Raw genomic sequence first — 23966 nt, 5'->3', positions numbered from 1 at the left:
GTGTTCTTCACGGTGAAAGAATATAGCCATTGTTCTGTAAAATGTATCTTTTTAAATACTTCACTCCCTTTTTTCCTCCAGCAGCTGCAAATGTTTCAAGCCTCCCTCCTCCGTCCCAAAGGCTATCTCAGATAAGGTGGTGAAAAAAACGCATGCACGATGACATGTTCTCTGAGCTCATTCAGTCATCTGGCACTGACAGAGCTGTGCGGAAGGACACAATAACAGAGTACAGGACAGTGGCCGATGAACTTGCAGAGAGGTGGTGTCAGGAGGATCAGAGGAGGCATGAGGCAACGCTGGAGCTACTGCGGGATCAAACCCGCTCCGGCATCTGGTGGAGGTTCATGAACGGCAGAAGGATCACAGACTGCTGCTGCAGCCCCTGCTTAACCGCCCTCCCTCCTCACCAAGGTCCATAGCCTCCTCAACCAGACACCCAAGAATGCGGGGGGTAGGGGAGGCTCCGGGCACCCAACCACTCCACCCCAGTGGACAGCCCAAGCAACAGAAGGCTGTCATTCAACAAGTTTTAAAGTGACCTTTTCCTTCCCTCCTACCCTCCTCCCCACACCTCACCCAGGCTACCTTGTGAATTATCTCCCTATTTTTATAATCAATTAATAAAGAATACATGTTTTTTAAATGATAGTGATTTTATTTCCTTTGCAAGCAAGCTGTGATCGAAGGGGGAGGGCAGGTGGCTTACAAGGAATATAGAGGCAACCAAGGGGGCGGGTTTTCATCAAGGAGAAACAAACAGAAGTATCACACCATAGCCTGGCCAGTCATGAAATTGGTTTTCAAAGCTTCTCTGATGCACAGCACTTCCTGCTGTGCTCTTCTCACTGCCCTGGTGTCTGGCTGCATGTATTCAACTGCTGGTAGGATTGAATCACCATGAGACGAAATTTAAAAGGGAAATGACCTGGCTGAGTCACTCCCATGTTTGCCCAGGCGCCCCGACCTCATCGAGGTCAGTTAAAAGAGCACCCAGGACTACATCAACGACGGCTACCAGTCATACTGCACTGTCTGCTGCCAAAAGACAATAAACTGCTGCTGTGTAGTAATGCAGTACCGCGTCTGCCAGCACCGAGGAGACATACGGTGACGGTTAGCTGAGCGGGATCCATGCTTGCCGTGGTATGGCGTCTGCACAGGTAACTCAAGAAAAAAGGCGCAAAATGATTGTCTGCCCTTGCTTTCATGGGGAAAGGGGGGCCTGATGATATGTACCCAGAACCACCCGCGACAATGTTTTAGCCCCATCAGGCACTGGGATTTCTACCCAGAATTCAAATGGGCAGCGGAGACTGCGGGAACTGTGGGATAGCTACCCACAGTGTAACGCTCCGGAAGTCGACGGTTGCCTCGGTACTGTGGACACACTCCGCCGACTACATGCACTTAGAGCATTTGTGTGGGGACACACACAATCGACTGTATAAAAACGCTTTCTACAAAACCGACTTCTATAAATTCAACCTAATTTCATAGTGTAGACATACCCTAAGCAATCTAACTCTCATTGCTTTCCAGTGAGATTTAGGGGGAGATTTTTGAAGCAAAAAGGGGAGTTCGGCCTCCTTGTGCCTTTGAAAATCTCCATAAATTACCTTTGAAATGGGACTTTAATCTCCTAAGGCATTTAGGTGCTTTTGAAAAAAAATTATCTTAATCGCTTGTACTTTAGCTTCTCCATTTGTAAAACAGAAATGTGAGTAATAATACAGTCCAGTATGTACTTTGGTTAACTCCTCTTTGATATATATGTTCAAACTGTTGTAACAATGGAAAGTATTATTGAGAGAGAGAGAGAGAGAGACTATGTTGCCAGACTTTCCTCTAGCAGGTTTTTCCATAGCTGCCAGTGACATTTTAACATCTTCCAATAGTCCTGTTATGCGTTGCCTCTCCAGTTTTTTCTTCTTTTTTCCCTATAGGCTTTGGTCTGTGCCAGTAACTATAGTTACGCTCACTAGCAGTGGCAGCCTTGTGCATGTCACCCCAGAGTTTTCTGAAGTTGCACTCTGCCAATAGCTATTGCAGCACAAGTGGCATGTGTTGGCTTTCCCTAGTGAAATGTCATTCAATATTCTTCCCTGTTATTTACCATTCACATCCTCATCATATACCCCGAAACTTGGAACTGACATGACCAACCCTGTTAGTTGCCTGAGCTTGATTTTAGCTGAAGGGTACCACAACAGGTATCAATTTGAGTTTCAAATTCTCTCTTTCCCTGGTGACCGCCTAGCCCACCTGTTTATTGCAGTCTGCAAGTGGCTTGGGAAAGGCTGATTATGGTTGGTTTTGGTTTTCAGTCACTGCCATTCATCCTGATGCTTGCATCTGAGTACTGAGACTTGAAGATCCCTGTCCACTCCATTGGTAACCATTTGATGTGATAAAAGTTTTGCCTGAGCCAAATGTGTTTGTGGGAGGTAGTCAAGTGGGGAAAACACTTCGTGACATCTTAGTAGTTTCCATCTCATTTTGAAGTAGGCCTAAGGTTTTGTTGCAGGGCATACATTTCCTATAACCATCTGTAATCATTTGGCAATTTAGTAGAATTTATTTCCAAATACCATGAAACGACATACATTGCATTTATATGCTTCTGTGGATCACTGCATAGTTACACATAGCAGATCAAAAAGCAATTACCATGCAACCAGCACTGCAGTTTAGCAGACAGAAATAATTGTGTATTTATTTGCCTTACAAGAAGATTGTAATTACTATGTAATTACTGCATGATAATTAATTACTACGTAATTCAAGGGTAAGCGGTTACCATATAAAATAAGAAAACATACTTATTTCAATGTAAAGTGTGGTCTTTCATTTTATAAAGCTATATTTTTCTAAACTGATTTACACAGTACATCTTGTGCACGTGTATGCACAGAGTTATGATACCTCATTGTACTTGTGCAACTGACAATGTCAGTACTTTAATGACTGTACTTAATGCAAGTTTAAAATTGTTAACCATTGAAAAATGAACCCATGAATAATACCTTCTAGTTCTATAGTGTCTTCTATCTGAAGAGCTCATAGAATTTTACATAAAGTCATGAAATGAGCCCCACAGTATCCCTTTGTCCATATTATTATCCTTGTTTTACAGCTGGGGAATCTGAGAAGCAGAATGATACAGGAAAATTTTCTCAAAACTAGCCATTGATTTTGGCTGCTTCTATTTTAGGTTGCCCAACTTTGGGCATGATTTTCAGAAGTGCTGAGTACTGGCCACTTCAACAGACTTCAGTTGGGATTATGGGTACTCAACACTTCAGAAAATCCAGCTCTAAGTGTTCCAAGGTACCAGAAACCAGAGCCCCCCCCACATCACTGAGCATTTACAAAAAAAAAAAAAAAAAAATTGGATCAAGTGATTTGGTCAAAGAAGCTTGTCTCAGAGCTGGGAATGGAACCCCAGTCTCCTGACTCCTAGCCCTATACTTTATATCTGTCCTTCCTCCGTCTGTCTCCCTAAATGTTTTCAGCAATCTGTAAGTCAAGAAACAACGGAAGACCAAGGTACATCATGGGCTGCGCCTTACAAGTGCACGGAATTGATTGTGTGGACATGAATCAGGTGTATGTTTCCCTATCAGCAATCCACATAATTGTAAACATTGTTCCCAAATCCCTTTTAATATGCACTATGCAAAACTCCTTCCTGGGCCCAAATTTGGTGAATGCCTCTGTTTCCCATACATAAAAAGCAACTGTGTACTTTCAGTCTAAATTGTGTTTACTTTAGATCAAGGAGAACCAACAAAACAAGCAAGGTAAAAAGTAATGCCACCATGAGACAGAACAGTGCATGTGTTGTCTCTATAACAATCTATAACATAACTGAACACAAAATGGCAGCTGTCTTCAGGATAGAGCACATGGCTGGGGATTTAAATGTGCAATATCCACAGAAATAAAATCATAATGGTTACGTAGCTTACGTGCATGTACAGTTCATGTGATGGAGAAAGCCCCATGAGTATATTAAGGATCTGGTAAATAGAAAGTTTGATTCCAAGAACATGTGGATTTGGTACAGCCTGCAAGATGGCTGAAAAATCTCACCATGCTTGCAACACTGAGCAGAAAACCGATAGCAGAATTCAGCCCATCCAACAGAATTTAGTTTAAATTCTTTCAGTAATAAAGACACACATTGGATGGCTCCAATCCAGCCTGCTGTGACCATGTGCATTTCTTCTGGGCAGAACCTTAAAGGGAATTTAGCAATATTTGATGTCAGATAAATCTTCAAATGTTGTGGAACACAGTTTTATGTCAGTCAGCAATCCAGAAATGGATTAGATTTGTCTGTCTAAACAAGGGGCTTAAAATGAAAGTGCTAATCATGTATCTTGTTGGGTAAGCACCTCTCTCCACTGTTTGCTTTGTGAACAGTGAGAGACAACTGCAACAAGCATAACTGAAAAACTCTCAATTCTATTGGTGCAACTGAAATTACCTCTAGATGTGTCTCCTTTCTCTGCCCCCAGGGCTCATTCCTAGCATCTCAAACTGACGAATGAAAACAAGGCAGTGGAGGTGGGCAGCACAAGTGGAAGATGCTCTCTTTGGAAAGGACAGTGGGGAGCTGATGCAGTGGGTGGAAGTATTGGTGTGAGGGCAGATGTGAGGTATCCACTAAAGACTGGATCCTGGATGCTAAATTAACACTTACTTCATTCTGATACCCTTCCACCTTTTCTGGGGTAAAGAGCAACCGGACTCTGGATCTTCAACAACAGACACTGCCACTTCATAAATATAGGTCTCTCTTTTAGCTTCATACCCATTTGCTTAACAGCTCTGTTGACTTGATTCACATTTCTCTTCACCACCAATTCTTCTGTCTCGACAGCCTTGCGTTATATTACTAAGGATTATATCTGTTCTCATTTGAGTTAGAGTTACTTTCTCTGTCTGCCAAATAATTGTGTATGAATGCAGCCAGTGAAGTCTGGAGAATAGCTATTCATCCTCATTCCTCTTATACCTCACCCTTATGTTTATCATCTGTATTGGTGTTTCTCACTCAAGGAGAAAAGAGCAACCCAAGTGAGACTCATGCCCAGCCAGCCTCTGGTTGCTGGAGTTGGGATGCTTCATGGAGGTGATACGTGGGGTTCTAGCAATAAGCGTTGTAATGGTGCTATGTTCTCGGAGTTTTCTGTTGTCTTATTTGTGGTAGGATTGATGGCGGCCATCTTGAAAGGGAAGAGAGGTAGCGTACCTTTCCCATGGTGCACACCGAACCTGGGGGTAGAAGGAGTCTCCTGGTGAAACCACAGAATGAGCAAGGTGATAGAAAACTGGGAACCATGTCCATGTCAGTCATCTGTTTGACTGACTGAACTGAGTCACAGAGTGATAGAGGGGTGTCAAGGTTCCTCCCCCATTCTGAACTCTAGGGTACAGATGTGGGGACCTGCATGAAAAACCTCCTAAGCTTATCTTTACCAGCTTAGGTCAAAACTTCCCCAAGGTACAAAATATTCCACCCGTTGTCCTTGGACTGGCCGCTACCACCACCAAACTAATACTGGTTACTGGGGAAGAGCTGTTTGGACGCGTCCTTCCCCCCAAAATACTTCCCAAAACCTTGCACCCCACTTCCTGGACAAGGTTTGGTAAAAAGCCTCACCAATTTGCCTAGGTGACTACAGACCCAGACCCTTGGATCTTAAGAACAATGAACAATCCTCCCAACACTTGCACCCCCCCTTTCCTGGGAAATGTTGGATAAAAAGCCTCACCAATTTGCATAGGTGACCACAGACCCAAACCCTTGGATCTGAGAACAATGAAAAAGCATTCAGTTTTTTACAAGAAGACTTTTAATAAAAAATAGAAGTAAATAGAAATAAAGAAATCCCCCCTGTAAAATCAGGATGGTAGATATCTTACAGGATAATTAGATTCAAAAACATAGAGAACCCCTCTAGGCAAAACCTTAAGTTACAAAAAAGATACACAGACAGAAATAGTTATTCTATTCAGCACAATTCTTTTCTCAGCCATTTAAAGAAATCATAATCTAACACATACCTAGCTAGATTACTTACTAAAAGTTCTAAGACTCCATTCCTGGTCTATCCCTGGCCAAGACCCAGCATACAGACAGACACAGACCCTTTGTTTCTCTCCCTCCTCCCAGCTTTTGAACGTATCTTGTCTCCTCATTGGTCATTTTGGTCAGGTGCCAGCGAGGTTACCTTTAGCTTCTTAACCCTTTACAGGTGAGAGGAGCTTTCCCCTGGCCAGGAGGGATTTCAAAGGGGTTTACCCTTCCCTTTATATTTATGACAAGGGGCAATTCAAAAATAAAAATAATGATAGTGTCCATAGTAGGAATTTGGACAAATAAAGAGTGGAAACAGGAGAGAATTCCAGGATTCTATAGCAATGTATGAATCCTTTTAAAAATCATTGTGAACTCATATATTGGGCCATTGGCAAGCTGGCTTTCCTCCCAGAGATAGATAGTCATTTTTCTTATGGATTGTTCCAACTATATGGGAAAATTTAAGTGTACAACAGAAGAAATACTATGGAGATTAGTAAAATTAACTTGCAATGCATGTGTTTTATTGCAAAGACATCTCTGACAAGAGGCTTGTGCTTTGACTGTAGTCTTGAGGAATAGGTTGCCCTGGTACTGTTCTTCTGTACTGTTCAGTTGACTCATTTATTATTTATTAATTATTATTATTTTTATTCTATATGTGCATAACAGTGGTGCCCAGATGCTTCAATTAATATCAGGGCCTCCCATTGTATTAGGTGCTGTACAAACACACAGGCATGGCCCCTCCCAGAAGAGCTTATGATCTTTTCAGAAAATAAAAGTGATAGGATTCCAACCTAGCTAACAGAAACCAGAGCATTTCTAGTGAGAAATGAAGCTCTGTCCCTTCCCTCAGGCCATTGCATTGCATTCTGCCCACATCCAACACACACACACACACACACACACACAAATTGTGCGAGTTTGGGGTGGACTTCAGCCTGAGAGATGCACTTCCCAGTTTAAGTGCACACTAGTCTGAGGTGACACATTTATATGTGGATGGACAATAGGTTGGCTGATTCACACTATAGTCTCACGCTTGGTATTATCTATGTATTTCATAATGGAAACAGAAGGGATTTCTTCAACACAAATCCTGTGCCTCAGTCCCTTCTGCTCACTTGCCATGCACCAAAGAACAGTTAGGGAATGAGTGGACTTTAGTGTAAGGAAAACCAGACAAGTTATCCTGTCATCAGCAGGTGTTACTGTGAGTAGAACATCATGCTTGAAAGAGTCTGTGTCTTAGGCAATAAGCACCAACTTTGATTCTATAAAATGCACTTCCATGTCTTTTGGAAGAGATTGAAGTAATGCTGAGGAGGCTGCTCTGACAGACATGGCTGGTGCCACAATAGTGTTTGACAGCTTGTTATGAAGAAGTCAGATTGAGCCTGATAGTCTAGTATATGGGAGCCAAATGTTGCAAACCATGGGGAAAGCATTGACATATTTGGTTTCTTCTGCTTCCTTGATAGTAGTTTACAAACAGCTACTTAATGTATAATGCACATTACTCTTCAACGTTATTACTGAAATCAATCCATGACTCTCAGAAGGAGGATAAGATAGACCTATATAACAGTTGATAAGCAAAAAAATCAAGATTCAGATATTGTATCTGGTGAAAAAGTTAAGTAAGCTGCAGTTTCTTACCATACCGCTGATTGTACAACTGTTTAGGAGTGTTATTTCTAGTATCTGTGCAATGATAAGAAATGTACAATGCTGTGGTTGTTAAGAATATTACCCAACAGGTAGGCAAGAGGGACAAAAACTTGAATCCAGCAGTTAGGGAACAAGAAAGTAGAATTATGCACAGAACAGAAGCTCAATTTCACAAAGGATTTTGAAATTGCTTTGTTCCAATAAGGAATGAAACACAAACAAAAAAAAATTAAATTCTCCATGAAGGAGAAGTCTGAACAAATACAGTTTTTGGAGGAAGGGGGTTCATTCAAAATGTTTCATTTTGATAAAAGCAATTCATTTTGTTTCAATTTTGACTTTTCTATTTTGTATTATATAATGCATGATATTAAAACATATAACACAAAGAAGTTTAAAACAAACAAGTAATTTCCAACAGAAAAATCAAAATGTTTTGTTCCAAAAATGCTGAAATAGAATGTCTCAACATGGCTGGAACTTGTTTCCCCGATGTTTCTCCAGAACGTAATTCTGGCAAAATCAACCTGATTTCATGAGGCGTTTACATTTTGACAGAACTACATATTCCAATGGAATATAGTTCCATCACAATTTCTCTGATCAGCTCTGCAAGAAACTATCGAAGCTCAGACAGTACAGCAAAGAAAACCATATAAGTATCTAGACAGACACTGCAAAAAATCAGAGAAAACCATCTTTCTACTGACTTTGGTGCACAATACATATGTGACGTGTCCGGCTGGACAATGGAGTTGGTGGATGTGGTGTGGACAATGGAGGAATTCCTACTTTGTCCAGTTGGATGAATGTTCCAGAGAAGGCCTAACTGATGGAGAAAGCTTTGTTTAGTTGTCAGAAAAGATGAGCTCAAGATACATAATTTGGATTCAGATAGAGATTTAGAGTCCCAAAGTTCTCAGGTGTTTGGGTTAAAAAAAAAAAAGTTTCATCCACACCTCAGGCTTCCTGAAAAAATTGGGCAGTTTTCTGCAACAGGCAGGAAGGGAATTTTTATTTTTCTGGCCTACTTTCTAAATAGGTCTGGCCAGCATTTGAACACGAAACCAGGATTTTGTGTGCACAGTCCTTTGAGTTTTCAGCAAATCTGAATAGATTAACTGACATGAAAAAAGTGGGGTTTTGGAATCATGAACTATTCTGTAATTTTTGAAATAGTGTTTGAAAGTCTGGCTCTAGATCTGACCTTGAGACCAATAGCATTAGCTGGATTCAGTTAAAAGGAGGGGGGAGAAAAAGCTAATAATCTCTGGCCAATTTCTGATCTCACATGAGTATAAAATGAGAAGTCAATGGTGTAAAATTGGTGTAATAGACACCAGAATCAGGCTCTGGGTCTGCTACCCATACCCATTTTGTCTTACACTAATATACATATATAAGGCATTTTCTTTCTGATCTTTAATTTAATACAATGATTTCCCTTTGCAAAGCCAGGGTATGAGAAGAAAAAAAAAATCCATCACAATCTGTTCCTCCAAAATAAATATTAAATATACTGGAGTGCGAATAAACTTTAAAATTAACATAAAATTGATGGATTGTTTCAGATTTAATTAAAAAAAAAACCTGAAAGAATCTTTGCCTTTATTTAATTTCCTTCACCTTCATTGAAGTTGGATACTTTTAGTTGTTTTTGCAATTTTAATTTTTATTTACTTTCAGGGCAAATGCTAACATGAATTCTTAGGTCTGCCAGCTCAGAATGCAACTTTGATGGAGATTATAAAATTCAGTTCACTTACCAAAGGCAGCTCTTTTCTTCAGCACATCCAATTAAGTTTTCATCCTAAAGCAAAGTCTTTACAGTTGATGCTGGAAACAAACATATAAGGGGGCTGGCTTTGACTGTTAATCATGACTTCTCTCAATCTACCCCACGTACTGTATGTTTAACTGTGACATTCAAAATACTATAAAAGAACTGCAAGCTGCGTTTTTAAAATAGTATTGTTTTAAAAGTATGTGATGAAGCCTGCATTCATCTGGTACAATGTAAATACAGCTTTCTGAATTCCTAAGTTCAGAAGGTTTCTCTATAAAGAAACAAGTGTCAGGGAGCATTATGTACATGCACTTATTTGTAGAGAGAAGTATTATGTAATGGTTTAAACAAAGTTTTGTTTCTTGTAAAGAAATCTATCATGTTTTAACAAAGTAGTGGAAGAGCAATGGGATAATTCTGTGACTTCCCACCATCTTTCAAGCAACCCTGCAAATATGGAAGGAAGCTTTAACCTGTTACTACAGTTCAGAACACCTATGCTTTACTCATAAGCCAGGATGACTGAATGGTAATAAATGCCTGTGTTATGACAATTCACATGGGTCATGAGAAGAGTTTGATGTTCTGATCACGAGCACTACAGCACAGATCTCTCCCATTTGAATCAATGTGTGATTGATTCTAGCAGGTGTGACGATGTGTAGTAGGCATTTGCTGCCCCCTACGCAAAGGCCCCACTGCCTTGGAATACCTCTCTAAGAGCATGTCTATGCTATGAAATTAGGTCGAATTTATTTAAGTCGACATTTAGCATCCGATTTTACAAGGTCGATACTGCATGTCCCCACTATGCACATTCTGTCAGTGGAGTGCATCCTCACTATCATAGCTAGCATCGACTCACGTAGCGATGCATTGTGGGCAGCCATCCCACAGTTCCTGCTTCCGACTGGAATTCTGGGTTAGGCTCCCAATGCCTGATGGGACAAAAACATTTTCGTGAGTTGTTTTGGGTACATATCGTCTGCCTCCCATGATGCACTTGCCTCCTCCCTCCCTTCCTGAAAGAAACGGCAAACAATAATTTCCGTGCCTAAGCCTGGGTTACTCATGCAGACACTATAGCATGGACCCCGCTCAGCTGTACACTGTTGTTGTGAGCATCGCAAATACCTTGCACATTGTCCTGCAGTATTTGGAGAGCCTAGCCAGGAGCCACCACATGGAAGAATGTGATGCCACGCAAATAGCCACGCTGAAAACCATAGTCTGGAGCAATTTGCACATGCTGGTGGCGGCAGCCGGTCTTGTTGACATGATGGAACATCGCTTCTGGGCCTGGGAATCAAGCACAGACTGATGGGACTGCATAGTTATGCAGGTATGGGATGAGGATCAGTGGCTGCATAACTTTCAAATGCATAAGGCCACTTTCATGGAACTTTGCGAATTGCTTTCCCCAGGCTTGAAGCGCATAAATAACAACATGAGACCTGCTTTGACAGTTGAGAAGCGAGTGGCGATAGCCCTGTGGAAGCTTGCAATGCCAGATTGCTACCAGTCAGTTGGAACTCAGTTTTGAGTGGGTAAATCTACTGTGGGGGCTGCTGTGATCCAAGTAGCCAGGGCAATCTGCTAAGAAGGGTAGTCACTCTGGGCAATGTTAGGATATAGTGGATGGCTTTCCCGCGATGGGGTTCCCTAACTGTGGTGGGGCGATAGACAGAATGCACCTCCCTATCTTGGCACCAGACCACCTTGCCAACCAGTACATAAACTGAAAGGGGTACTTCTCAATGGTGTTGCACGCACTAGTAGATCACAAGGGCTGTTTCACTGATATCAACGTCAGATGGTTGGGAAAGGTACATGATGCGTGCATCTTTAGGAACTCTGTTCTCTTCAGAAAGAAGAAACTTTCTTCCCAGACTGGAAAATTACCATTGGGGATGTTGAAATGCCAATAGTTATCCTTGGAGATCCAGCCTACCCCTTGCTCCCATGCCTCATGAAGCTGTACACAGGCAGCCTGGACAGCAGTAAGGAGCAGTTCAGCCGTAGGCTGAGCAAGTTCAGAATGGTGGTAGAATGTGCCTTTGAACATCTAAAGCAGAGCGCTGGGCAGCAGATTTTGGTTTGCAGGCAGGCATGGTAAGCACACAAGAAAGGATAGGTGGTGTCAGGACACACCCAGGGACATTTTTTGATGGGGAATTCTTGGCACATAAACAGGCTTTTCCAGGGAGCACCCTTTGCATAGCTGGACTGGCTGCCACTGAATCTCGTTTACTTCAGATTAAACATTAATCACAATTGCATTTAACCCCTGTAGTGTGATTGCAAGTGTGCACTCACCAGAGGTGCCTTCGCCGCCACCACAGTCCCGCACTAGTGGGTCCTGGGAGGGGATTGGCTCCAGAGTTAGGAAAAGGTCCTGGCTGTTGGGGAGAATGGATCCTCCACTTACCTGCTGCACATTCTGCTCCTCCTCTTCTTTCTCAACAACAATGTCCTCCCCATTGTTGCCTGTGGCCACCTGGGACCCCTGGGAGGTATCCACGGAAAGTGTTGGGGTAATCGTGGGGTCCCCGCCTAGAATCACATGCAGCCGCTCACAGAAGCAGTATGTCTGTGTCTCAGAACCAGAGCAACTGTTTTCCTCCCTTGTCTTCTGGTACGCTTGTCTGAGCTCCTTTATTTTCACACGGCACTGCTGTGTGTCCCTGGTGTAGCCTTTGTCCCCCATGCCCTGTGTGATTTTGGCATAGATGTCAGCATTTCTTCTGCTGGTTTGGAGCTCTGCCTGCACAGACTCTTTTCTGCACACAGAAATGAGATCCAGTGTCTCCTGTATGCTCCATGCTGGAGTGTGTTTGTGGCCCTTGGCAGGCATGGTCAGCTGTGGTGGTGAGCTCTCTATGCTGATCAAAAGGAAATGAAATTCCAAAGTTCCCGGGGCTTTTCCTGTTTACCTGGCTGAAGTGCAGTGGAGTTGAAAGTGCTGTCCAGAGCAGTTACATTGGAGGACTCTGGAACACCTCCCAGAGGCCAAACCTGTCAAATTACACAATGTTGTGTCTACACCATCCGTAATTCGACCTGGGAAGGTCAACTCTAAGACTACTCCTCTCGCCGAGGTGGAGTACAGGCACTGATTTTACAAGCCCTTTAGGTCAGTGGAAATGGCTCGGTAGTGTAGACAGGCACATTATAAATTTGACCTAACGTGGCATATGTCAATCTAACGCCGTAGTGTAGACCAGGCCTAAGAAAGTGTCATTCTGAAAGGGAAAAACAATGAGTTCAGACCTCCAGGGATGCCTAGAAAGGCTTCCCATGATCAGCTGCATGCAGAATAGAACCAGTGAGTATTGATTCTCAGACACATAGAAGGGCCAGAAGCAGGCAGAGGTCAATCAGAGCTCAAGGCAGGCAAGATAAAAAGGGCTGGCAGCTTCTACTACGGGCCAGTTCTGGGAAGGAAGGATCTCCCTGCCTTAACCCAAATAAGCTGGCCCAGTCAGGGGTTAACCTTGACAATCTTAGCCTTGGACCTTTATGAAAAACTAGTTTTTATATTATGGACTTTAATGCCCAGGAGATTATTCTGAGTTCATATTTAATTATTTTTCAGTTAACCCTGGAAGGGGAGTGGACTGAGAGCTGACCTGCCTGGAAGGCAAAGCCAGGAGGCAGCACACCATTGTGTATCCAGGACACAAGTGCGGCGGCGAAGGTGCTAGAGAGGAATGCTGTGTCCTCCTGTGAGGGGGTGCTCTGGCAGTGAATGCATGCTATTACAGTAGATACCAGAAGTGGGCTGTTATCCTCATGGACATGCCACTAGAGAAGAATGCAATGCATACTTTACTAGCTAATTAGGAAGCTTTCCTCTTTCTTCTTGTATGGAGAGTTGACCAGGGGGTCTGAGTCAGGTGTTCCTTGCAAAGCTGAATTTTTGTAACTCACTATACCTGCAGTTGAAGTTGATAGCCACTTATTGTCCAGCTTATGTAGAAGGTGGCAGCATGTCTCCTCAACATATGTAGCTTCCAAAAGCACAGTTCCCTTCTGTTCTGCACCCTCCACTGATTCTCAATTCACATCTGAGGCTAATTTAAAGCCTTAGTCCTGATGTTTAAAAACAGCAACAGATCATGACTCAGCAACATCAGACACCATGACTTATCCATACAACTGTGATTTCTTGGGATGTACTGGGGAGACCTGGAGATAAAATGTCCTTGATCGAAGACACAGTGGTAGGTGAGCAGAAGGAGAAAGGAGAGAGAAATGCAAGGGAGTAGGTTATTAATATTGTTTGATAGCACAGTTTGTTCTCAAATATAAAAGAAGGTACAATACATGCTTTTAGATCCTCAAGTCCAGTCCAGTTCTGCACTAAACCACCTTTATACCTCCAAAATCTGAACAAAGGATAGGCACTGATTTGGCTTCTTGTACAATTTACAATTAATTTGTGCCTGGCTGGAAGATCACCAAAGGCCTGCTGGGGATCACTGGAACACAACAGCAGTTCAGTCATGTCCTCTTCTCGTAGCCATGTCCCAGCCATACCATATATGGTAGGGATAGCACAATGGATGGTATATGGTCAGATATATTGTGTCTATCTTGCCTGAGGTTCTCTTTACATGAGATATCCTGAGCTGCCCATTACATCCACCTTTTAAGTCTGTGCCAACGGAGCAGCATAAATCAGTCTTAGTGGGGCTGAGAAATTGTGTCTCACAGGAGGAATGTCTATAACCATTGGCAAAAGGCACACCTTGCCATCTATACAACAAAATTAAACTAAGGATGAAATTTCTAAAGAAACCTCAACACATCTGGTAAATATGTCCATCTGATGCATGCAAATGACATATGCAGGCACAGATATGAGTTTCAAGGTGTACAATTTAGAGGTCACTTTGGGAAATAGGAACATTGTTTCATTTCAGTGGACAATAATGATTCAAACCATATGCAAAATTGCAGGTTTACTTCAGCAGAAGCTGGTGACCTCTGAAATTGGACAGCCAAACTTGGTGTATAAAAGTACAGGTTCAGAGCCACTCACAGCAAAAGGTAGATGATATGATATATCTGATTCACAACAGCGCAGGTACTGCTCAAACTGCCTAGGGTAAGAAGTTTCACATACAAACTTTTAAAATTCTTGTACGTTTTTCTGTCATAATGTCCCCACATGGCAATACATACCCAATACGAATATATATATATATATATAAATGTTATATTGTTGCAAAACCCAGGCATGATAGCACAATGTTTACAATTCACTAATAACCTGGAATAATGAACATACTCTGCTAGAGTCTGGTTTTTCAAGGTAATTACATAGGTAAACTTTATTCAGATTCTGCAAGGAGAAGAGTCCACATTCTTAAGGAAATTATCAAACTTTAATGTACACAGAGGATCTTCAGGATACCTCTAGCGTGGGTACAAATGACTAGCCAGGTTTTTCATGAAGCTAATAACTGGCTGATGTCATTTCTAAATTCACAAAAGGGCAAAATCTGACTGTTTTAAGGTTGCCCATTGTCTTTCTTTTTTTTTTTTTTTTTTTTTTTGGTGGGAGGGGAGGTTGTTGTTTAAGCTAAAACAAGCCTCTCTCTCTCTCTCTCTCTCTGTCCCTCGTCATTTCTGCCAAAATACAGGAATGCTGCTGTTTTCATTTTCTTGGAAACATGTTTTATTCATCTCTTTCACAATTGATTTCACATCTACTTGCCTAAAATGCTCTGTATGGTAGTACAGCATGTCTTGAGTGTATTTACCATAACATTTCTCCCTGTATGTCAGCTAGCTTTTGCCCTCCAATCTGCCACAGGCAGTATTTTGATAGCATCTGAATTTAACCCATGTGTGCTTGGTACTTTTTTTAAGGTGGGTGGAGGGGAATCAGATTGTATAAAGTACACTAGCCATGGTGACTGGCTTTTGTGTTCTTGTCAGACCTACTGGGGAACTGTGCATTTTTGTACAAGGTGCTTGACTGATCATTTGTTTTGTTATTTGCTGATGCTAATTATCTAATGTGCTCAGTGGCTTCTTAACAATGGGTGTTGTTGGATTTCACAGTGCCCCATTTGGTGTATTACAATTAAAAATCATTTGCTGCTGGTCAGGTAAATCACTTTTAATTATATTGTTCCTAGCAAGGAGCAGTGTAGCTTGATATATAACCAGGCATATAAAACATGCAGAAGCATGAAACTGTCCTTTTCTCATTTGTCTTTGGCACTGGGCTGCAGGCTGGAGTCATCAGCTACCATCCTAACATTCGATTATTAATAGAACCCACTCTTGGAACATTTCAATTTATTTTTTAAAGTGCATTTAATGCTGCAGAACAGTGCCAAAATGACAGATCTAAAAACTGACAACAGATACACTGCAAATAGCAGTTGTGTAGGATTCCACCCCTCCACCCACCATGTGTGCCTCAGCCTGGATGTGGAGGGACCACTTCTTGGATGAGAGGGGAAGTTAATAGCCCTACATCACTCACTGAGTCCTTTAGCCTATCTGCTCAGACTGATAAATAAGGGTGCCAACTACGGTCATTCAGGAAGGTATCTTTTCTTCTATAAACACTTTTCCATTTGGAACAGGTCCAAAACCCAGCGACAGGTTTTTTTTTCAGCTAGGTAGTCAATGATAACACACTTTTGACAGGAGTATGTTCCACACAAATATTTAGAAAATTTGTTTATTTTATTTATTTTTTGGGTAGAAAATCAGCAAAATATCTGGTTTTTTTTAAATCATTTTTTCCCTTTCTACATCCAAGCTATTTCAATCTTCAACCTTCAATGTTATTTCAATGTTCAATGTTCAGGTTCAACTTTTAACAGCCTGGCTCAACCAAAACTGAAATAAAGTTTTTTTTAAAATTATTTTGTCAGCTCTATTAATTTAACTTAAAATAAATAAACAAATAAAAGAGGTCTCTGTGTCTGTAGGTAATGTCTTCTGTTTGAAGGTGTGCTAAATGAGAAGACAGGTCCTATCTACACAATCAAAAAGTAAGCAAAACATGTAGGTGGTTAAAACAAACCTAAACCATCATTCAAACCCTGTAAAAGTGAAAATTGAGTCTGCAACTTGCAGCCAGAGGAACTGCAAACTAAAGATGCAAAAGACAAAAAAAAATATTTTTTAAAAAACTTCAGAAACATGAACAGCCCCAAATGAATGAATTGCTGCATTGTCATTTCCATTGTTATTTATGTCTGGAAACCACTTGGTGGCAGAAAAGAATGCAATAATTTATAAGATAAGTACTGTCAAATGCTTTTGGATCCACACTGGTGAAACTCGTCCCTGTTTTGTTCTGGAACCTGATGACAACAAGAAAATCCCATTATGGCCCATCAGTCATAATAAGATGCATTATACTGACATGATGTAAAAGCATGACTGAAAATACAATAGCTTCAGAAAATTGAGATATCATCTGCCTGCATAGAAACCCTTATTCTGCCTCACCAACACCCATGTTAATGAAAATAGATTTCAGAGGTGAGACATTTATTATGGCAGCAAGTTAACAAAAAAGACTTGTCAGTTTGATGGAAGAGGTTATTTGTGCAACAAAACCAGAGCATGATAAAATTTTCAGAAAAAAAAACTATGCCTCAAGAAGGGCCAACCCCCCTTCCTTCAGGCTTGTACATGGGACATTGCATCTTGCCGACAGACGATAGCATGAGCCGGGACTGGATAATTCAGGAGATTGGGCTGCGGAGCATTTGCGTTCTAAAGCACAGTTTCAAATACATCCTAATATGGTTGAGAAATAGAGCTGGTCAAAGAGTTTCAGAAGAAAATACTTTTGGATGAAAAAGTGACTTGTTCCTAAATGTCATTTTTGCGTGGAATATGTTATAGTTTTCCAGTTTTTAAAACAACAACAACATTGTTTAGATTTTGCTGGACTGTTTTGGTAGGCATCCTGAATGCATCTTTAGTGTATGGAAGTGAAAGAGATCTGGTCGTCTAACAGCACCCCCTTGGGGTTTAAAGGGGTTGTGTACTCAATCCAGCACTGCTAACTCACATGAGGATGCTCAGTAGGAGTGTGATGGGGACAGAGTTTCAGCCCTTTGGCTAAGTCCTTCTGGGTGTTTACTTCTTTCAGGTTTCCAGGAGAACAAACAAATAGATGTAGTAGGAAGAGAGCCTGAGATGTAAGCCTCTGTATCAGAGGCCTGGTATGAGGCAGGACCTGCTCACAGAATTTGGCAAGAACAGGGCTGATATTACAGAAATACACATTCCTAAGAAGTGCTAGTCACAGAGTGCTCATGCAAACACATCCCAATATCAAGTGGTACCAGACCATCCCGATATCAAGGATGGTACAAAAACATTACCCAAGGATAGCAGGAACCCACTGGCCCCTCCTAAGAGATAAGGTCACAATGACAGTATGTAATAGAGATGTTTTGATAAAAAACAACATGTACAAGATGATGGGTGATAACCAGTGATGTCAGGGGGCAGTAACCAATTATGTCAAAGGAGCAGTACTAGCTTGTTTATATCAGGGTATAAAGATGTATCTCAGAGGGATTATCTTTTGTCTGGCCTAGGGAGGAATGGCAAGTCCCACCGTCCAGTGAGCTGGTCCGTTGTTATGGGCATACGTGTATTAGTGGTTCGGTAGAGTCTGCGGGATACTAGTACCATGCTTCGTCGACAATAAACCTGGCTGGGTGTCTTCAGCCCTTAATGGATCTTGTGATCATAGGGCAGTTCGCTCAAGGTCTGCCGTGCCAGCTGTATGTGCAGGGCTGGGGTGGCACACAGAGGGAACACACATATGCAGCCAAACATCTATCAACATCTAATCACAATAGGAACAGGAAAATAAACAAAGGGAACCAAAGTAGTCACTCCGAGCTGAGCTGTCAACCTCTCTTCCATCAGAGGGGCCTTGGCCAGACCTGAGTTTGGCTCAGAGTCTGGTAAGCTGGGAATGGATGACTGGGGGAGTGGGGGATTACTCAAAGATTGCCTGTTGTGTTCATTCCCTCTGAAGCACCTGGCATTGGCCACTGTCGGGAGACAGGATCCTGGGCTAGATGGACCATTAGTCTGACTCAGTATGGCCATTCTTATGGTTTTTCATCAGAAGAAATAGGTCCAGCCACCTATTGTCTCAGGGAGTTTATTCTTTCATTAAGTGGGGGAGCAGGTTCTGCCCTCTCTTGGGTCTTTTTCTGTGAGCTGGGGGGACCAGCAGTATACTCTCCTCCCAAAGCTGCCTGCTACTGAATGTACTACCCCCTGCTGCCCAGTGTCCATTTCTGATAGGACTTGCGGGTGGGATGGGGCAGGGCCACTCTATTTTTGGTCCTTCACTGAGTACATCTATAGCCTAGAACAGGGCTACTCCCAAATAATGTTCTTGATTTAATGGTTTAAGGGAGCTAGTCAAAGTATTTTGCCGCTATAAAATATTAATGTGTGTGTGATGGTGATGGTGGGGGTTTGGGGGGCAGGAGGTAATCAATTCAATTTCTACTGATTTCCATAGAGCTGGGGATCTGATTACCTTCAGCAGGAGGGCCCTGTATTAATGAAGAGACAAGCTGAGATGGAACATGGTACAAAGGATTAAGTGTTATAAAGAGAACTCCTGTATCTGTGCTATATTTTTTCCTAAGTCAATCAGAAGAGTTATAAGTAGGATTCAAAATTTTAATACAGTCATAAAAGTTTAATATCTAACTTGCCAGGCACCTTCAATCACTGAAAAGAGGAAAATCTCTCCATTCCTATGCAGGAAATGGTATCTAACTCTAACACAGAACTTGTTCTGTAAGTAACTAGCAATAAGTATCAATCAGTATAACTTCCATGACTACAGAACCATTGGGCTGAGATATATTGTCCAGTGAATTTTGAATTCTCTGCCAACTTGTAGCTGCAAGTTTAGATTTGACATGTCCTTTCACTGCTGCTTTTCAAAAGGCAATAAAAACCTCAAGTCTGTAGGAAAAATTAACATCTCTTTCTAAATTATATACTCTCTGTGACTGTATCCTATTCTCATTCCACACAGGAGGTCTTTCAATAACTGTGCAGCTAGGGAAGTTAGAGCCAGAAGACAGAAGAGACCTCAAGAGGCTAACAAGTCCTGCCTCCCTGAACTTAATGCAGGTTCCTCCATCTATACTACATTGATTGTGCTGTCTAATGAAGGAAGAAGTGCTACATTATCACTCCTGCCCCCGCACTCCACCACCTTCTCCCCACAACCATCCAATAAAAATGGTCATGACAGATGGCATAGAAGTCAAGGCCCAAAGGAATGTCGATAAAAAAACATGAAGTTGCTCTCAGGCAATTTCTTCCTTCATTCTCTTGGTCCTAGCAAAATGCATAACTAGAGGCAGAATATGAAATCAAGGCTAATTGTGTGATGTCCCTTGGGAACCTGGAAACTTGCTCCAAAGCCCATAGAAAATAATATAAAGACTCAGACCTTAAGACTCAGTATTCATGTAAGGAGCTATCAGCCTTCTCAATCATACCCACTCTGGTTGGACATCTACATTATGCTAACTAAAACTCTGAGGATCTGATTCTCATTTAAGATGCCCTAATTTCAAGGTAATTGCCCCTGTATTCCCCCTCCATGGTCCATCAAGGGCACTCACTTAAGGTTTCGGCTCCCAGCTTGGGTAGAGACTCACTTCTCTCTCCTGCTTCACTGGGGATTTTAAGGCTGCACAACCCACGCCCATCCCCAGCAAGTCAAAGGCCAGCTTCTGGGCATTGTTTTCTCTCAGAGGACAAAAGCCTTACAGAGTAAACATACACGAAACAATAAACAATCAGGAATCATTCATCTGCCACAAAGGAAGTCTGATAGGCCAATGTCCTTTCCAACCCATCAGTAAGGGTTGGGGCCTCTGCTTGGACAGAGTGTCATGTCGATTTGCTGTATCAAAATGAAGGCCACAAGTGATTTCAAGCTCATCCTTTTATACCAAAAGCTCTTTCTTTGTTTCCCCGTCTGAACTAGTATATGCAAACTATCCCAGAGTGTGGAACATAGCAAGTGGAACTTCTCTAGAGTTGTTTAGTCTCAGTGACTCTCCTGAATCACACCCCACTATTTTTTAGTTCCTGTAGGAACAGTGGTAACCCTTCCTCATGGAGTATAACACAATCATTCATAAACCATTCATAAATTAAATACAATGGTCCCCAAAGTTACTGCATGGGGTTGCAATATTTGTCACACCCTGAGGCTACTTTTTGCTGGTCCCACAGTGTAACAGAGACTTAAAATTTGTGTGAATGTAATTCATGTCCGTACGGTAAATGGAAATCAGGCCCTGAAAGTCCTGTCCCACAAGGCGGTATATAAAAACATGGTATAGGTTTTATAAATTCAGCTTCATCTTCCATCATTACAAAGTTTTGGTGGGACAGTAACATGGACAGTAGAATAAAATCAGGCTCAGGATATTAGCTATTGAATGATACTGAGACACCATGAAATGAGTCCAAGTAATTTGTGATTTGGATAAAAAATAATTTCTCTTCTAGAAAAAAGTGATGGGTGCCAACTGGTGGGAAGGTAGACACCGTGTGGCTAAAAATACAACAACAACCCGCATCTACTGTGTATCCCATCTGTGGGAAAACAACTTGACAGAAAGGAAAAAAACATCTTAGCAAAATTTCCATAATGTTCTTGAAATTTCACTTAGTTTTTGTCGTCAGTGGTGCCCCAGACCTCACCTCAGCCTTGTACCTCACTCTGGCACACATGATAATTTATATAAATCTGATCATGGTTATCAGCATCTGAAAAGCCCATATGTACAAACTTCTGGTTTATTTTGCATCAGGGGGGAGGGGAGGATAGTAAGTTACAGGAAGCCTCTTCCACCACTGGAACACTCATACATGAGCAAGGCAGCTTGCAGACCTAAATTGTCCCAAGGGCCTGGTAATGAGGCAACAGTCTCTCACCTCTAGATTGTTGTTTCACACCTGATGCGGGACAGTAGTGATGGAAAGTGGCCTCAGTATGTAAAATTAATTGGTGGCCACAGTTACTGTCAAGTGCCTAGTTGATAGGAGTCCTCACTATAAAAACAACCATAACAATAGGAGAAGGGTGAAAGCTGAACCCAACTCTCTCCCCCTAGTTTTGGAATTTGAGATAAAATGGCAACCTCCCAACAGCAATCTTGTGCAAAAGCAAAACCACCTTGATTTTTGCCCATCTCTAATCGTGACTGGTGGTCTCAGCCAAAAAGTCTAGCAATGAATGTACATGAAGACTGAACTCCACATCTTGTCTTTAGTACCTCCCTACAGCAGAGAGGTAATGGACGAGAAGTTGGTCTTGCCTGTTCTATGGCTAGAAACAGAGGATGTCAATCTCTTTTCACCAGCACAAAATTTACTACAAACATAAAGGTATGAAGTGGTGTACAAGAGAAATTAAATACCTGCTCTCTGAATACCCATCTCGTGCAAGCAGTGAAGATATGTTAAATATAAAATGAAGATAAATTCATGAAGGGGTAGGAAGTTACATGAACATCTCTGGTAAAAGAACGATAACAGCTGTAACAGATTATGGCTAAGACAGATGGGAAAGGCAACTGACTTTTTGATAAAACATCAATAGAATTATTACTGAGCAGGAAAGGGTTGCTGATATAAATATGCCTATGCCACTTTACTTGAGCATGTCACACTGAGAAGGGTTGGTGTGTTCTGTGAGCGTATCTAAAGATACTTAAAAGCTTTTCACTGCTGTATGTTAAAGGAAAGGGTAATAAATAATTTAAGAGAACAAAATTTTAGCCCTTTTTTCCCCTCTGTGTCCCCCCCGCCTCCCTTAACTTGCCTCCTAAACTAGGTGAAAAGTTAAATAAATAAAACAATGATGATGGCAACAACAAACAATCATGTGAAATCAGGACAAGTTCACCGAGATCAAGAAAAAAAAGTTTTCACTGTCTATTCTGTCATAGCCACCAAAACTAAAGCCATATCGATGAGTTGGGAAAACTTCTGTCTATCCCTTAGAAAACCAATAACCATGAGCACCCAAGAATACAAAGATTGCGTTGGTCCTTGGATGTGAGATTTCTAGGGAGGGGAAAAACAAAAACAAACAGTAACTACAGACGGTGTTGCTGGAACTAGGTTGGGTTTCACTAAGAGTATGTCTACACTATGAAATTAGGTCAATTTTATAGAAGTCGATTTTTATAAATTGATTTTATACAGTCGATTGCATATGTCCCCACTAAGCGCATTAAGTCGGCGGAGTGCATCCTCACTTCCGTGGCTAGCATCGATTTACGGAGCGGTGCACTGTGGATAGCTATCCCACAGTTCCCGCAATCTCCGCTGCCAATTGGAATTCTAGGTTAAGCTCCCAATGCCCGATGGGACAAAAACATTGTCGAGGATGGTTTTGGATACATGTCATCAGTCACCCCTCCCTTCGTGAAAGCAACAGCAGACAATCGTTTTGTGCCTTTTTTCCGTGCAGACGCCATACCACAGCTGGAATGGAGCCTACTCAGCTCAGCTCACCATCACTGCTGCTGTTGTGTCCTGGATGCTGCTGTCAGCAGGTGGTACAGTAGGACTGCTAACCGTCGTCATCCACCGTTTCCACTGCAACTCTGCTCTCCTGGTGCCATGAATCCACCTCGCAGGTCCTCTCATCGTTCTGTATAAATATCTATTCTCATGGCAGCTGTCGTCATCAACTACTTCCGCTGCAACTCTGCTCTCCTGCAGACGCCATACCATGGCAAGCATGGAGCCCACTCAGCTCACCGCTGCTGTTGTAAGCATTGTAAACACCTCATGCATTATCCTGCAGTATGTGCAGAACCTGCAAAAGCAGGCGAGGAGGCAACGACAGCGCAATCACGATAGTGATGAGGACATGGACACAGACTTCTCTCAAAGCATGGATCCTGGCAATTTGGACACCATGGTGGTAATGGGGCAGGTTCCTGTCGTGGAACACCGATTCCGGGCCCAGGAAACAAGCACAGACTGGTGGGACCGCATAGTGTTGCAAGTCTGGGATGATTCCCAATGGCTGCGAAACTTTCGCATGTGTAAGAGCACTTTCATGGAACTTTGACTTGCTTTCCCCTGCCCTGAAGTGCAAGAATATCAAGATGATAGCAGCCCTCACACTTGAGAAGTGAGTGGCGATAGCCCTCTGGAAGCTTGCAACGCCAGACAGCTACTGTTCAGTCGGTAATCAATTTGGAGTGGGTAAATCTACTGTGGGGGCTGCTGTGATCCAAGTAGCCAATGCAATCATTGAGCTGCTGCAATCAAAGGTAGTGACTCTGGGAAATGTGCAGGTCATAGTGGATGGCTTTGCTGCAGTGGGGTTCCCTAACTGTGGTG

The sequence above is a fragment of the Eretmochelys imbricata genome, chromosome 6, assembly GCF_965152235.1.
Source record: "Eretmochelys imbricata isolate rEreImb1 chromosome 6, rEreImb1.hap1, whole genome shotgun sequence".
Classification (NCBI taxonomy): Eukaryota; Metazoa; Chordata; order Testudines; family Cheloniidae; genus Eretmochelys; species Eretmochelys imbricata.
The sequence above is the reverse complement of the archived record's forward strand: the minus strand, read 5'-3'. Positions refer to the sequence as shown.